The sequence below is a fragment of the Corvus brachyrhynchos genome, unplaced genomic scaffold, assembly GCF_000691975.1.
Source record: "Corvus brachyrhynchos isolate BGI_N302 unplaced genomic scaffold, ASM69197v1 scaffold213, whole genome shotgun sequence".
Lineage (NCBI taxonomy): Eukaryota > Metazoa > Chordata > Aves > Passeriformes > Corvidae > Corvus > Corvus brachyrhynchos.
The window spans coordinates 24234-39939 of NW_008237233.1; the positions used below are offsets into that span (position 1 = coordinate 24234).

General features: G+C 38.0%; 1 long non-coding RNA gene across 1 annotated transcript; it reads left to right on the plus strand.

Moving 5' to 3' along the window:
• Window positions 1–221: 221 nt before the first annotated feature.
• On the plus strand, window positions 222–11031 carry LOC108445510. Its single transcript, XR_001860397.1, has 3 exons — window positions 222–793; window positions 5417–5560; window positions 9935–11031. It is a non-coding gene; the product is annotated as an uncharacterized LOC108445510 (long non-coding RNA).
• Window positions 11032–15706: the final 4675 nt, after the last annotated feature.

A 15706-nucleotide genomic window follows, 5' to 3' on the forward strand; every position in this document is an offset into this window, starting at 1 on the left:
GCTGCGAGCGGAACTGCACCCGAGGGGAAAGGGCCCGACAGCCGAGAAGGCTGGGACTGGGTTTGTGATTGTTTGCTGTTACTGCCAGAGTTATTGGTGTTTGTTTGACTGGTTATATATATAATAGTAAAGAACTGTTATTCCTATTTCCCACATCTTTGCCTGAAGACCCTTAGATTTCAAAATTATAATAACTCGGAGGGAAAGGGGTTATATCTGCCACTTCAAGGGAGGCTTCTGCCTTCCTTAGCAGACACCTGTCTTTCAAAACCAAGACATCTACACAGCTGAAACGAAAGGAATTAAGACATTTTTATGCATCTTTAGGAGTTTGTTGTGTTATGCTGTTCTTTACAATGACAATGTCAAGCTTTCACTCATTAGTTTGATCCAAAATTTCAATGTGTGAGTCCATATAAGTATGGCTATTGAAGAAAGGATGTTGAAAGAGATAGTACAATAAAACAGTTACAACAGATCAGTGAAAATAATAGCTGCAGAACTGGTATTTTTATTTGTGATTTTGAAGAACTTGGAGTGAAAGCATGTCTTCACTTTCTTGTCTTGTAGCTGAATCTTGAACTAGATGTAGTCGTGGGTGATGTCGCATGTTGCTTAGAAAAGAACCTCTCAATCTCTTAAACAAGTCTTTTTAAGCTGTCTGCAGGAACTCATTCAAATGCAAGTTCTGCACATGTACTCAGCCAAGCAGGACCAGAGATGACATGGGGACAGCAGCTTCACCTATTGGATGCAAAGGTCTGGAAACAGACTCAAAGTCATATATTAGATGGTAAGATGCCAATTCTCTGTCTTCTGTTTTTATCTGTATGTATGATACATTTGAGTCTTAATCTCTCAATCATTAACATACCTTCATCAGTAATACCTCCTGTCTCATCAGGACAGGGAAAACTAGATCTCACCATGTCTTCTGCAGAGCCGTAGTCACTGAATTTGCCAGAGTAAGATAAGGTGAGGACCTTCCACCATGACAAGCAGAAAAATACCTACTTTGGGTAGGCGCAGAAAACTTTTCCTGAAACAACAAAGAAAGGCAAAGTGTGTAATGTGCCCAGCTTCTCTAGGCTGAAGCATTTCTATTAATTCTATTAAAACAAGGTTAAAACAGGAACAGGTTTTTGGTGCCAAGAACTATTGCTATTGCTGTTGGTAATTGAGGTGTGTGTAGAAACAGGTACTTGCAGAGTTGGACCTTGTGTTTAGAAGTGAAGAAAATTGTTATGAACACATAACTTAAAGAATATAAACCTCTTTTCTATGATTTACTAAAATCCTGAGGCAAAAATATTCAATTATACAATTGACAATAATATTCAGTCTTCGTTAAAATTTAAAAATGTGTACACAAGGAATTTGTAAAGAAAACATGCCTAAAAATTCCTTTTCTACTAGTATTTTGTCTGCAAAAGAGGTGAACCTGTTTTCACATACAGTGTGATTATTTTTTTAATTAAAAAATTAAATATTTTTTAATGCTTGCTAATAGATACAGCTAACATGTCTTAAATGGTTTTATTGCTTTTATACAAGCAGCATTGGCCTATGATTTCATGTTATTGTTGTCTTGCATGGAGTGACTACATCAGTAGACAAAGGAAGAGCTACAGATTGTATTTATCTGGATTCCTGTTAAGTCTTTGACACAGGTGGCCAAAACATTGTTCTGTCTAAACTGAAGAGAGATGGATTCAATGGGTGGTCTATTAGATAAGAAATCTGTTGGATGGTCACATCCAAGAGGTAGTGATTAACATCTTAGAGTCCCAATGAACATCAGTGACAAGTGGTGTCCCTCAGGACTCCATGCTGGGACCAGTGCTATTTAACATCTTCATTAATGACATCAACACAGGGATTGAATGCACCCTCTTCAAATTTGCAGATGATGCCAATCTGAGAGGTGCAGTTGACACTCCTGAAAGATGGGATGCCATCCAGAGGGACCTGGACAAGCTTAAGAAGTGGCCCATGAGAATTTATTATTCACAAAGATTAATAAGACCAAGGGCAAGGTGCTACGCCTGGGTTAGGGCAACTCCAGATATCAACACCGGCTGGAGGACGAACAGATTGTGAGCAGCCCCAGCCACAAAGACTTGGGGATGCTGGTGGGTGGAGGCTGGACATGAGCCAGCCACGTGTCTTTGCAGCCCAGAAAGCCAAATGTGTCCTGGGCTGCGTCCAGAGTAGGATGGCCTGCAGGTCAAGGAAGGGGATCCTAACACTTTAATCCACTCTCGAGAGACCTCACTCAGGTACTATATCCTGCTCTGGCATACCCAGAATAGGAAGGATATCAACATCTCTCCAAGAGGGAGTCCAGAGGAGGCCACCAAGACGATTAGAGGGATGGAGCACTTCTTCTAAGAGAAAAGTCTAAGAGAATAAGCCTTGTTCATCCTGGAAAAGAGGCTTCAGGGTACCTATTGTGGCCTTGCAATACCTGAATGAAGCCTGTACAACAGATGGAGAGAGACTATTTACAATGACATTGTAGTGACAGAACAAGAGGGAATGGTTTCAAGATGAAAGAGATTATGTTTAGATTAAATATTAGGATAACTTTTTTACAATGAAAATGGTGAGGCAATGGAACAGGTTGCCCAGAGGGATGGTAGCTGCCCTAACCCTGGAAGCCTTCAGGTCGGGTTAAGTGGGGCTCTGAGCAGCCTGATCAAGTGAAAGGTGTCTCTGCCCTCCTCTCACTGGCAGAGAGGGTGGAATTAGATATCTCTAAGATCCTTTGTTGAAAGTCCCTCTCCAGCTCTCCTACAGCCCCCTTTAGGTATTGAAAGCTGCTTTAAGGGCTCTCCAGGGTCCCAGGTCTCTCAGTCTGTCTTCAGAGTAGAAATAGTCCAGCCCTCTGATTGTCTTCATGGCCTCCTCTGGACTCCAGCGATCTACTTCCTTCTTATGTCGGGGGTCCCAGAGCTGCACACAGTACTCAAGGTTGGGATTTACAAGAGCAGATTAGAGGGAGAATTACCTTCCTCACCCTTCTGGCCATGTTGATTTTGATATGGACTTGGACACAGTTTCTTCTTGGCTGCAACATCACATTGCTAGGTTGTGTTGAGGTTCTCATCCAGCAACACTCCCAAGACCTTCTTCTCAGAACAGCTTTTAATCCATTCTACATCCAACCTGCATTTGTGCTTGGGATTTCCTTGACCCATATGTAGGACCTTGCACTTGCCCTTGTTGAACTTCATAAGATTTACACAGGCCCAGCTCTCAAGACTGTCAAGCTTCTTTTAAGTGATACCATACAGCCACTCACACTTTGAGTGATCTATCCATCAAATCTATCCCTCACCATTTTAGAGATAAAGATGTAATGCAGGACAGGGTAAGTGCTTTGCACAAGTCCAGGCAGAGGACAGCAATCGCTCTTCCCTCATTCACCAGTGCTGACTCCCTGTTGTAGAATGTATCATGCTTATTACACAAGTATGTACACATTTAGCAATAGAAATTCTATAATTCTCTAATTTTGACAGCAGTCAAAATACTCAGTATTTTTTTTTGTTGGGACAGTCTCTGACGGGGATTTTATTTTAGTGTTTCTTACACTACCTTAGGACCAGTGCATGATTTGTTCTTAATGAAAGCCGCAAAACATATTTGCAAATGGACATTTAAGACCTTAAAACTGGCAATGAATACATTCAAGATATGAGTTGGAAACAAAGAAAAAGTTAAAGTATCGCTAAGTCCCACAAACCAAGATCCTGAAGATTCAAGAAAGCTAAAAGAAGACACATAGTGAACATCTCCTGAAAATATGAACTGTGGTATTTCATAGAAACTACTAGGAAGGTATCAGTTTGCACCTGACTGAGCTCAGTAGGTGGAGGCAAATCAAGATCCTAATAACAGTGTGGCACTTTTTCTGAGAAAGGAGTGTGGATGTGGCTGTGCTGCTTTTCAGCATTGTTAGATTGCAATGGTTGGTTTAGCCTGGTTAACTGTTTCAATAATGCTGTACTAGTTAATGGTTTCCAAGACAGGTTTCCATGGTTTCCCACCCTATCCCATCCCTCTACTGAATACATTTGCATGTATTGGAAAGGAAGTGTGAGCTGGAATGTGTGTTGCTACCAGCCCTAGGGCTGTGTTATTTCACGTACATAAGTCTCTCCAGTCCAGCACGTTAACACAGGAAACTTAAAAGAGTCTTTCCTTTTTCAGAGACAAAAAATCATGTCAAATTAATGGCATTTTTTTGGTTAATAGTAGGATTTCTTCCAAAATAATTATATTATGGATTTCTTTATGTGATGCACAGTGGAAATGAGAAGGGGGACTTCTCATTTGAAAGCCAACATTTCTAGGTACAAGTGTTTTCCCCACTTTGTTCATACTTCAGAGAAAATACACTGCAAATACATATAACCTATGCTATTATCAGAGCTCCAGATGTATCTGGACAATGCTCTTGGGCACATGGTGTAATTTTTGGGGTGGCCTACACAGGGTCAGCAGTTGGACTTGATGATCCTGATGGATTCCTTTCAATTCATACATTCTATGACTTTATGATTCTAAGGAAAACACTCCAGCTCTCTTGTTTCTTGAGGAACAATTAGTGTCCTGGGTTGGCAATAAAAAAGCACACTAACCCTGTGCCACACAAAATTAAGTATACAGAAGATTCTAGTGTTTGTTGTGGTCTTAATTACAAGCCTTGGACAAAAGGGTCATATATCATCCATAGAACTTTGAGGGTAACTTTGTTGGTTTATTAATCGTACTGTAGTATCAGATCATAAAAATTTGAATGATTTGGTAATGGGATTTGGTAATGTTCTGATTAATACATGAACAGGAGAGACAGATTAACAATACCATAAATTCTCATACACTGATTCCTCACTTCAGCTTTAGCAACTAATCACATGCCGTTTCAATTTTTTCACGTTTGGCAGTCATTCTTTCCAATGGAACAATAAGCATTAACACAATAATCTGAAAGAAGCTTATAAAAACATGGTTGACATAAGTTCTTTCTATTAAGCAATATTTGACATTACAATAGCATTTTTGTTTTAACCATACTAACTTCTGCAATTAAAAGATGTTGATCTGAACACCTTAAAAATACTTTCGAAGTTTTCATGCTCTACTAATATATCAAATCATTGTTAGTCCAATAAAGTAGTGCTATTTTGATATAAATACATGAAAAATAATGGGCAGAAGGGATTAACGAGCATTGATGAAAATGAGCTCTTCTGAATTAAGCAGTGTTTTAAATTGGAGACGCCTAGTTGAAGAATGATGCTATAATTGGTGCTGCTTCTAATAGTGTCTTGACTTCATGCAGAACTCCTCACTCGGAGATTCCCAAACACTTTAAAGAATCGGTAAATATCATACTTATATTTTGCAGGTCATGAATGGTGAGACTGAAGCCATTCAGTCTAAAGCTGAGAAACAAATTGACCAAAGAAAAAGAAGAATCTGTGTAAGAGTTGGTATTAAAAGTTCCCATCCTTTCTGTCCATCCTACAAACCCCACAACCCTTAAATAAATGTAAGTAGTATGCTTTTTTCTTCATTTCTACCATGCACATTTTAGTTCAGCTTGGTCTGCTATTCCATTGGCTATACTAAAAACATCAAACATGCAAGTGTCCTGTGCATGCTAACTTATGAATGGAGAGTCTGGATAACTTGCTTAACTCTTTTACATTGCCTGGATGAAAAGTTATATAAGATCAATAGATGCACTGTGCAGGTTTTACAGTGGAAGATGTGTGTCTCACACACCCTCTTGCCCCCCAAAGCTGTAAGTGGGTAGTTGTCCTTGCGAAGAAACTTCCTCCTACAGTGGAACCATAGCTTGTTGGAAAGAGTAGCCATTTATCACAGCCCTAAATGAAAGCATCCCTTGGACACAAATGTCTTTTTCTTCCTTTGTCTGATTACTGAGGGGAAAAGTGAGAAGGAAATGTCAAAACAGTGAAACAGTGGTGTCTAGAGAGCAGTCACTTTGGGCTCAACCAGCTTTTGTGAAGGCCCGGATGATTTGTCAAATGGTTGTGGCATAAGTCAAGCTCTGAGGTTGAAAGGTCTTGACCTAAGGAGTGTTGAAATCAGGCAGTATAAGCAAGAGGGCTGCTAGAAGTTTCAGCTGTAGTGGAGATGAACAATGATGGGTGCTGGACAAAACAAAACCTGATTTGCATAATTCAGGTAAGGAATTTTATTGAATCTGACAAGTATGTGACAGGCTGAGAAAGAGAAAAGAACATGCTCTTGCTGGGAACCTTCAAAGCTCTTGTTAAGGTATGTGGAAATAAATGACAGCTAATCTCTTCACTAAAAAAACTGTAAACAATACCATTTTACACAGGGCTCACCCATGACCTTTTCATAGATCAGACTATCCACTTTCAGGCCAGGCCACAGAACTTATCACAAACAATGCAGTGAATTCATACTGTGCAAGAAGAGCTTTACTTCTCCCAGCTGCTTCTCATAGAGTTGCTACTTGCTTTGGCAGGTATGTTCAGCAGAGACTATCACATCTGGTGCATAACCTGTCCTGGCAAATGGAAAAATGACTTTTCAAAAGAACTTTTGGGTTTTTTTTGTTTGATTTTTTATTTTGTTTTAGATTTTTTTTACAGTTTTGGCTGGGATATATCATACTGCAACTACAAATCTCAAGCTAAAATGTCATAAGGTGGTAAGACAACTTTTCTGTGCTGAGACCTGCTGATATCATTAAAGTCACCAAGACTAATAAAATCCTTCATTAATCTTGACATGCCAAATTTCCCAGAATTTTTTTAAAAAAAATTTTAACCATACGCCTCTAAGTCTTCTCTAGGTAAACAGTAGTGTTTAAGGAAAATATATAATTTGTGCTTTCAAAATACATTTAAAATCCTAACTACCAGCTTTAGAGAATAAAATCTTTGTATTCAACTTTCTTTCAAAAGCACTAAGACAAATATAACCTTAATGCACATACAAAACCCAGAAGCAATGGTTGAAAATGAAATCTAGCCTTTGTATGATGTTTAATCTGATCCAATAAAATAATAAATGACCTTGCAGTCAAGCAAGAGCTTTCTTTTTGTGAATATCTATATTCTTAAGAGATCTTTCTTAATACTGAATTGTCTACAAAAAGTAGAACTTGATATCTATATAAAGAGGTTTCTTGCCAGATACAGACCTCTAAGCCTGACAAAAAACCAATTTGTTGTACAGGCTGCTGAATGATTGGAAGGAAAGCTCAAAACCTAGACAAACATAGTGCAAATGTGACTTTCAAGAGCAGAAATTAAACTCTAAAACTCTTCAAATAAATACAAAAACAAAGATTAGGCTGACTTTGTTGAGCATGAGGCACAAAATCCCCAAGCACTTCCCTGGATTACTGGCACAGTGATTTCTGCAGTGTATAGCACACATGTTTTTTACCAATCTGAGGATCTTTCAATCTAATGGGAAGCAGTTAAGAGTCCTTGCTGGATCAGCCCTGGATCTTGGTTTTATAAGTAGTCAATGCATAATTCACAAGGCTTAATGAAGATTCCAATTCATGACAGCCAACTGGCTCTGTAGGTCACACTTCCCGGTCTCATATAAATAAAGAATGAGGTACTGGAAAGCATACCAGCTGAACCTTACTGAGTGCCAAAACTATGCATGTTAATGAAGCACAATAAAAGATATACTTGACTCTCAGGAAGTGCTTCTATTGTTTTCCAGCTTTAGAGACAGAGAGGAAAGGTTTTGTGGTGCACCTTTCAATGTACCACACCAAGCACAGTGTGATGCTTCCCCTCAAGGCAGAGACGCAACCAGATTGTCGCAACGGCATTTCATATCTAGCCTCATCAGGTCTCTGAAATCCTCTGTCATTCCCACCTCAACAGTGAAATCCATGCTGGAAATATCCCCACCTTCCTCTCCCATGTTCCTCTGCAAGTCCCCATTTGGTAACTAGGAAGTGCTTCAGAAGTGTTGTTCTTTTATGTGCTCTGTTTAGTCCTTGGAACAGGATGAATGGTAGCTTAGATGAATGCATTTGTGCCATTTTGCTTGGCCCCAGACGATGTTTCCTCACTACCATGACATCTGAACAGAAGGAGAAAACATCTCCCTTTTGTGGCAAGCTAATTTAATTTGTACCTTCCACCTAGGGGTAAATATGTTTGTCTGTCTTTTTAAGCTGTCTTTGCCCACTTTCTTTTCTCACGGGAAACCCTGCTGAGTCAAAAGCAGGATATTGTTTAGTCCTCTAACTTTATTTTAAAGTAATTTAATTTTAAGCATGCTTACTCCCACCCTAAAGTGAAGCAACTATAGGAGCTTCAGTGGGACAGCCTTAATGACTTTTGCAGGTCTCTTGTGCCAGAGACATCAAGGGCTGGTTGTTATGGAGGTATTTGTCTTTTAAAATAAATGCTTTAAAACAAGACCTCTCTTTTGCAGTTTCCTCAAAATGTGTTTCTTTATTTTCAAAAATCTGGCAGTTTTGCACATTGACCTACCACCTTTAAAAACCAGCATTATGAACATTGACCTTTGCTTTTGTTGATCTGGTGTTATATGCGATTTGACTTCTTTTTGTCTGAAAACGTTGTAAAAAGGATTTAAAATAAACAATGAATGCATTTCTTTATGACAAATGGCAGTGAAATATGAATGAATATGAATGAATATGAATGAATATGAATGACTCAGATGACTCAGAATTTGCATCTTCACCATTTATACATGACTTCTTTAAATTGGCAAACATATTAAGTTAAGAGCATTATTTAATCCAGTACTGGAAATTTTCTATAATTAAAAAAGCAATGTAAGGTAGAGAGTGTGAAAACTGAAATCACAAATCATCATTTAAAACCCATTTTTCTTATAATAGCATCACAACTTCTTTTATTTAAACTTCGTTATTTCATACTAATTTTGCAATGACACATGCAAGAACCTATGAATTAAGCACATTCTTGCAATTTCTTTCCTTAAAAAAAAATCCTTTTCATTTATTACCAGGTAAATATTATTTCTCCTGTCAGATAAGAAAGAGAAAATGTATAACAATTAAAATGAAAAAAACTATATTTTTAATATATGCAATAATAAATATCACAATACTGATTTCATCTGCAGCTACCAGTTATTTGCTATTTGCAAATATATATCATTGTAACAATGTTTTTTCCCAATAATTTGACACTCTGTGTTCTGATCAGAAATGTGCATTTCTGTCACATTCAAAACCCAAGTGTTCAATGCTTAAACCTATAAAATGTATTTCTAAAATCTGCAGTAATAAATATCACAGAAAGAGTGACTTTGTCTGCAGTTACCAGTTCTTTGGTTCTTTATTTGTCCTTTGCATAATATTTTATCAGTGCATTACTGCAACGATTTGCACTCTGTATTCTGGTCAGAATTATGCATTTATCATCAGCAAATCACAGGGAAACAAGTCTTGGAATCAGTCACAGCATTCAGAAAGATTATCATGACAGTATTGCAGTTTTGCTAAGAAAATTTTCCACCATTCTGTTTATATTGCCTTGATGGTTTGTTTTTTAAACAAGCTGCATTTGTTAGGAAAAGGAAGTAGCTCTCTTTTTCAAACTTATGGTTTGGAGTCTAAATATGCAATGTCATGACAAACAAATAGCAGCCAATGAGTGCTCCAGAGAGAAAGGTGAAGGTGCAACTGCATTGCCTGCCCAGTGTATAAAATGCACAAGGTACAAAATGGACAAAATGGCTTCCTTTGCCTGTGTAGAGGATTGTTCAGCCAGAACCCAACACTCCCATTAGCTCTGTAAGATTTTCCATGAGCTTTGACAATAAAGGGAGTAATTCCCGGTGTGGGATTGGTATGGAACTTAAAGATCATCTTGTTCCAACTCCTCTGCCACAGGTAGCGACATCCCTAAGCAGATGTGGATCGGGATGCAAAGCTGAAGTGCAGTTGATGTACTGCATTTCTGTGACGGTTCACCAGAAGCTGAATCCTACCTGCATGCCTTGCTTCACTCTGCCTCCCAGCCAGGATTTGGACCTCAAAAACCTTGCCTGGACAGGTGTGCACCTCAGATGTTAACAAATACATGGAAGCCATGATAGCCCATGGTAGGGCCATCTGGCCTTTGTATATCACCAGAAAAACCTGAACCAAGGTGCAAAGAGAGAGAAAATGTTAAGAAAGAAAGGGATTCCAAAGTACTTAGAATTTCACCTACTGACCTCTGCAGTTCACAGTGCTTCAAACAACTTGCTTTGAGGTCTGGAGCTTTCACTTTAAACTCAAAAGTTGGCTCTCAAGACCTTACCTCTGATAAGGATGGAAAACTTGGTTAGCAAAATGCCTTAAGCATTTGCTTTGTTTTCATTGTTGTGCAGTAAATTTTCCTCTTTAAGGGTTATAAAGTGCTCCCAAAATGCCTGGTGTTAAGAAGATAGTTATCTTTAGGGCTATAAAAAGGTATTTCCAGCCTTATTGCTGAACTGTGTAAATCAAGGCCATCCACCTTTCCATTAGAAGCTAAGCTCTTAAGGCCTATACGGACAAAGGGCTTGGTTGTTAATGCAGCAACAACATCTGCTTACACTCAGCCTCATTGTCAGGGAACTGTTGGTTAAAAGTGTAGGATCTCCTTTCTCTCAATTTCATGCTGTATTATGTTTCATGTGGGAATATCTAGTCTCTGAGACTTGGCCACTTCTTTAATCTGCTGGATTTTAAGGACTTAACTGCTTGTAGTGACAATCCAGTCATCAACTCCCTAGCAGTCTGGAGGGCATTTTGATGGACACTTGAAAAATTTCTTTTTGATACCTTTCTGCAAAGTATTAGCTTTCCTGTGCTGCTCTGAAGCTAAAACTCCTATGTAAAACCTCTCTGGTTCAGTTTAAGGTGAAATGGTGTTTGGGTCTGAATTTCTCAAATACTAGATGCTCACAAGGAAAGACTGTTAGTTACACTTAAGCCACAAAATGCCAATACATCCGCCAGACTCTGTGATTAGTACTACCATCTAATAAAAAAAATTTCTGAGCTTTGCTTGTTGACTCATTTTTTTTTCCCATCTGCATCACTAATGCAGCCAAAAGAGAGAACATCATGTAGCTGATCGGTTTTTGTGAAGAGAAGACACCTGAAGAATAGAAACTGCCCTGCAAATTAGTAAGGTTTCATTTGGCTACTCGCTATCTGTTCGTCAGCAGGCACTCATAGATAGAAAATTACATTTGGATAGTCAACACTGGTAAATGTTCCTGAACATTGGTAAAAGTTCTTGTCCCTAAACTGCAGGATATTGTGGATTCAGACATTGTTCTCTACAGCCAGAAAATAAACTCAGAATAAACCCAAGACATATTTGCAACTTACATAAGAAAGCCATGATGCAGTTTGCAGACATGACTGTTTTTCCTTGAAATGGTATCTTCGTGGTATTATACTAGTTAATTTTGCTGCAGCACCACAATTCATATTTTAATAATGTTGTTGAAACCACAGTGTAATGCATGAAAAGATATCAGATTTTGCACAGGAAAATCGTGCAAAAGGTGGCATTTATTTAGGTATCCGTATATATATATATATATATATATATATATATATATATATATATATATATATATATATATATATATATATATATATATATATATGTATATATGTATGACATTAATGTGTACTCCCATGGCCTAAAACTTTAAGAAAAAAAGAGAATACAGTTGCAAAGGAAACTCATGGCAGGGAGGTGGGGGCAAAGTGCAGGCAAAATAAAATAACATCTCAATGGCCAGGAATCTGAAAAGCATTTCAGGGAAAAAAATGCCACAAGCCAACAACCTTCTAAATGGGAGCAGTGGGTGACATAATGATTTTTGACTCAAAGGCTGGTCAGTCAAGCCTCCAGATATTACCACCGCTTGCATCATGCATTGTTTTAAAAGCAAACAAGTCATGCCTAAAATAGTTCTATGATTTCAAACCGTTTCTCCTGACTTGAAAGCTTGTTGCTTTGATAATTAAAAACTTTTAATTTTTTCTGTAAAAGTGCTCATGCATGATGGAAATAAAAGTGCTTATCTTTTGGAATTTTAACTTAAGTAGTTTTTCTCTCCCCAACTGTGTATTGACATACACAGTTATTTGTAAGGAACAATTCTAGCCCTGCTGGGTCCCCACTTTACATAGGCGAATGCATCACTAAACTGTCCAGCTTCCTCAGCCCTGTTTCCTGTCTTGTCTATTTCCCTGACTAACTTAATCCCCATTTTCTGCAGTTTGGTTTACTCCTCCTCAGAGATACATAATATACCGAGATATTACAGAGTACATTCAGAGTACATTACAGGTACTTTCACCAACGCCCTGGATGGATTTATTGATACTCCTATTTCCTAGCACATCTGATGTTACACTTGCATTTTTCAGAGCTATGTCAGTGAGGTCTTCTTCCTCACCTGCTTCCTACACTCAGTCTCCTCTGCCTACGCACAAATGCCTGTAATCTATATGTCTAGACTTGGATTTTGTACTATTAAATTTGAACCAATTTCTACTAATTTAGTTCAGAAACCCACAAATCTTTTGCCACAAAGAAAAAAGAAACATCCATCTCTTCAGAAGATCATATGCCACTTCCAAGTGGTTTGTACCCATGCTTTATGTTGAGCATCTTGTGCAAGGATTTTACTTTGCTGGTTACACACTCCTTTATTTCTTTCTCTTTTTCCTTTATCATGTATCTTTTATGACTTAATTTTCATCTCCGACAGAATCAAACTAAAGGGAGAGATATCACGCTATTTATTCAGTATCCTTTACCTACAGTAGCAGCTTCCATAAACCTCATTTGCAGAATGGCTGGTACATGTTTCACCAGCTCTACAAGCAGGACGTATGTTGAAGATTTAAGAATTTTAAGTGTTTAAAAACTTAGTAGTGATTAAGTTTTGAATCCAGTGCAGTGATTCAGCTGCCTCCCTTCTGAGGACATGCGTTCCTAAAACAAGATCTTGAAAAAATACTTTCCTAGTATCTTCTTGCAGTACATTCTCGAGAAGGATTGATACAGCATTTTGTTATGTATTTTAAGATACATAGACATCTCTCTCTGTCTACATCAGGAATAACTCCTAGATAAAGGAATAAACTTAAGCTGATTCAACATCAAGATATTCAAGAGGGTTGTTTGTTTGTAACTTTTGCTTTACTTTGCATACAGAGAATTTGTACCTGTTTAACAGAATGAGCAGACTTAAGCATTTCAACCAGTAAAACAGAGTCAGCAAAGGGAGTCCACTACCTTCACATGGGACATGTAGAGTTTGGTACTTGCACCCCTGAATGGAAGTTTTGCATCATTAATCTACTTGTGTCCATGTGGATAAATACGTGCTGCCATGCCATCTGTGGTTGGGAATAGAGTACAGGGGTTCAAGATGAAAGAAAGAATCAAAGGATCAGATTCATGGCAGGGACAAAGTATGGCAGTACTTCTGCAGCATGTAAAGAAATATTTGCATGTGTTATTTCCTTCACTTGGACAGACAGCAGATCTGTCTTTATCAGAAATTTCCTCCAGAACAAGATCTCTGTTCTGAGTGAGATATGATGTTTTGTTTTCTTGAATTCAATTCCAGTGCATTATCACCCAGTAGTTTATTGCTCCTGAGGATATTTTCATGCAGTCTGCCTCCATTCATGGACAGCAGCTGTTCTTCCTTATTCTTTCTTTTTTTTTCCCCCCTCTTTGATCACTTCTCCAACATATTTTAATTAAATGGAAAAGAAAAATAATAAAGAATGGTATAATGGTAGAGATGGTATAATTGAAATTGTTCTTCATTAACAGCCAAGTATACCACTACATTTTCCCACTGTGACCATGCTGGTCATTGCGTTGGGTAGATGATGGTAGGGAAAAGCTATCTACTCCCACAAGAAGAAGACACAGTCTTTCAGATATTTTGGTTTATCAAGTAGTATAGATGATATTCTCATCACTATCACAGTCCCCCTGGGATGCCTGTATAATATGAACCTCAAATCTGTAGACATTTTTTTAGAGATGTTAAAGACTGAATGCACATTCCTGTCCAGTCTGGGCTGCCAGTTCCAGGAGTTCAAGTTGCTACTGCTGGACAGTTTTGGGAATGTTGAGAACACATGCCTTTGGTTGTGGCTGGAAATAGGCATGGAGATATTAATTCTGCTTTCCTTTGGAAAGTCTCTGAAAGAAGTCTCTGGAAACCTCTCTTGAAAATGAAGAGTAGGAATTGGTTCAGAGTAGTGGTCTTTAAAAGACCAATTAAAAACCTTCGACCCCAAATTAGAAGCCTCCAGCAATAAATTTCATGCTCAGACCTCACTGAGGTCAGCAGAGAACACACCCTCATGGCACCTGGAGTACATCAGCTTCAGTTTGTAGTGCAGTTGCACTGTGATGCAAAGATTAATACTGTATGTAGGCAATATATATAGACATAATTTAGTCCAAGTGGTTTGGTCTCTCTAGATAAGTATTACTCTTTCCTCTTGTTAATTGTAGTGTGTATGTACGTTAAGTTAACCTTGCTTGCTCAGAAGGAGTAGGGGTTATGGTTTATTCATGGATTCAGACCTGAGAACCCCCTGAGAAATCCCAGCAGAAAGCTGGAGTTATTCGGAGGCTTACAGTGTGTATTACTATGGGGGAGTTTCACTGACATCTTTAGTGAGATTTATCATCTGCATCACCACTTGGAGTAAAAGTTGGATGTTCGCAAGCTGGGGGGTGAAGTGTGAGGATAACACAGGATTAGGATTAAGACATTTAGGAAGATAATAATGCCTCTTTGAAATCACATTATGTTTCATTGCCAGTACTTTATGCTTGCATGGAAGAACAGGCAATTGATTAATATTTCCTATGACAGATAAAAAGTTTGATAACTGTCACTAGTGATATCATTAGCTGTACTCAAGTCCACAGGTTCATAGGGGGAGGAATCTCCAGTGCATTAGGATTTGATACACTGAAATAAATGTAATTCACCAAAAGCCCTCAAAATATCCTACCTATGGTTTTATTCCCTAAGCAATAGCTAAAGTGGCTTTTGTTTCATTTTTTTGGGGTTTTTTTTTTTTTTTTTTGGTTTGGTTTGGTTTTTTTTGCTTTGTTTTGCTTTGTTTTGTTTTAAGGAGTTTTTTCCCCCCATAATTCTATAAATAAAGGAATATAATATAGAAATGAAAATAAACCCTCACTAGTGTAAAAAAAAGGAACAGTTAAATAACAGATATTGACCTTCATCCCTCCATGGAACAAAAAAATAGATGCTACATATACTTTGCCAATATTGATTACTTACCTTTACTAATTTAGTAAAGGTAAGTAATCAATATTGGCAAAGATTAATGATACATTAATTTGATGCAATTTTCATAGCACAGTATATTTTCCTTCTTCCCTTCCAATATTCCTGTTTCTTTTGTTCATTTTTATTTACATTCTGTACTTCATCATTCCTTCTTTCAGACACAGGCTGTAAAGAAGTAGTCAGTGTGCTTCTGGGATTTTAGCCTGTTTAGGGCCAGAATATTCATCCTGTGATTCTGTCTCCCTTCCTTCCTGTTTTTTTCCCTTCTGCTTTTCCCTTCCCCTTTCCTTTTTACTCCCTTTCCCTTTCCTCT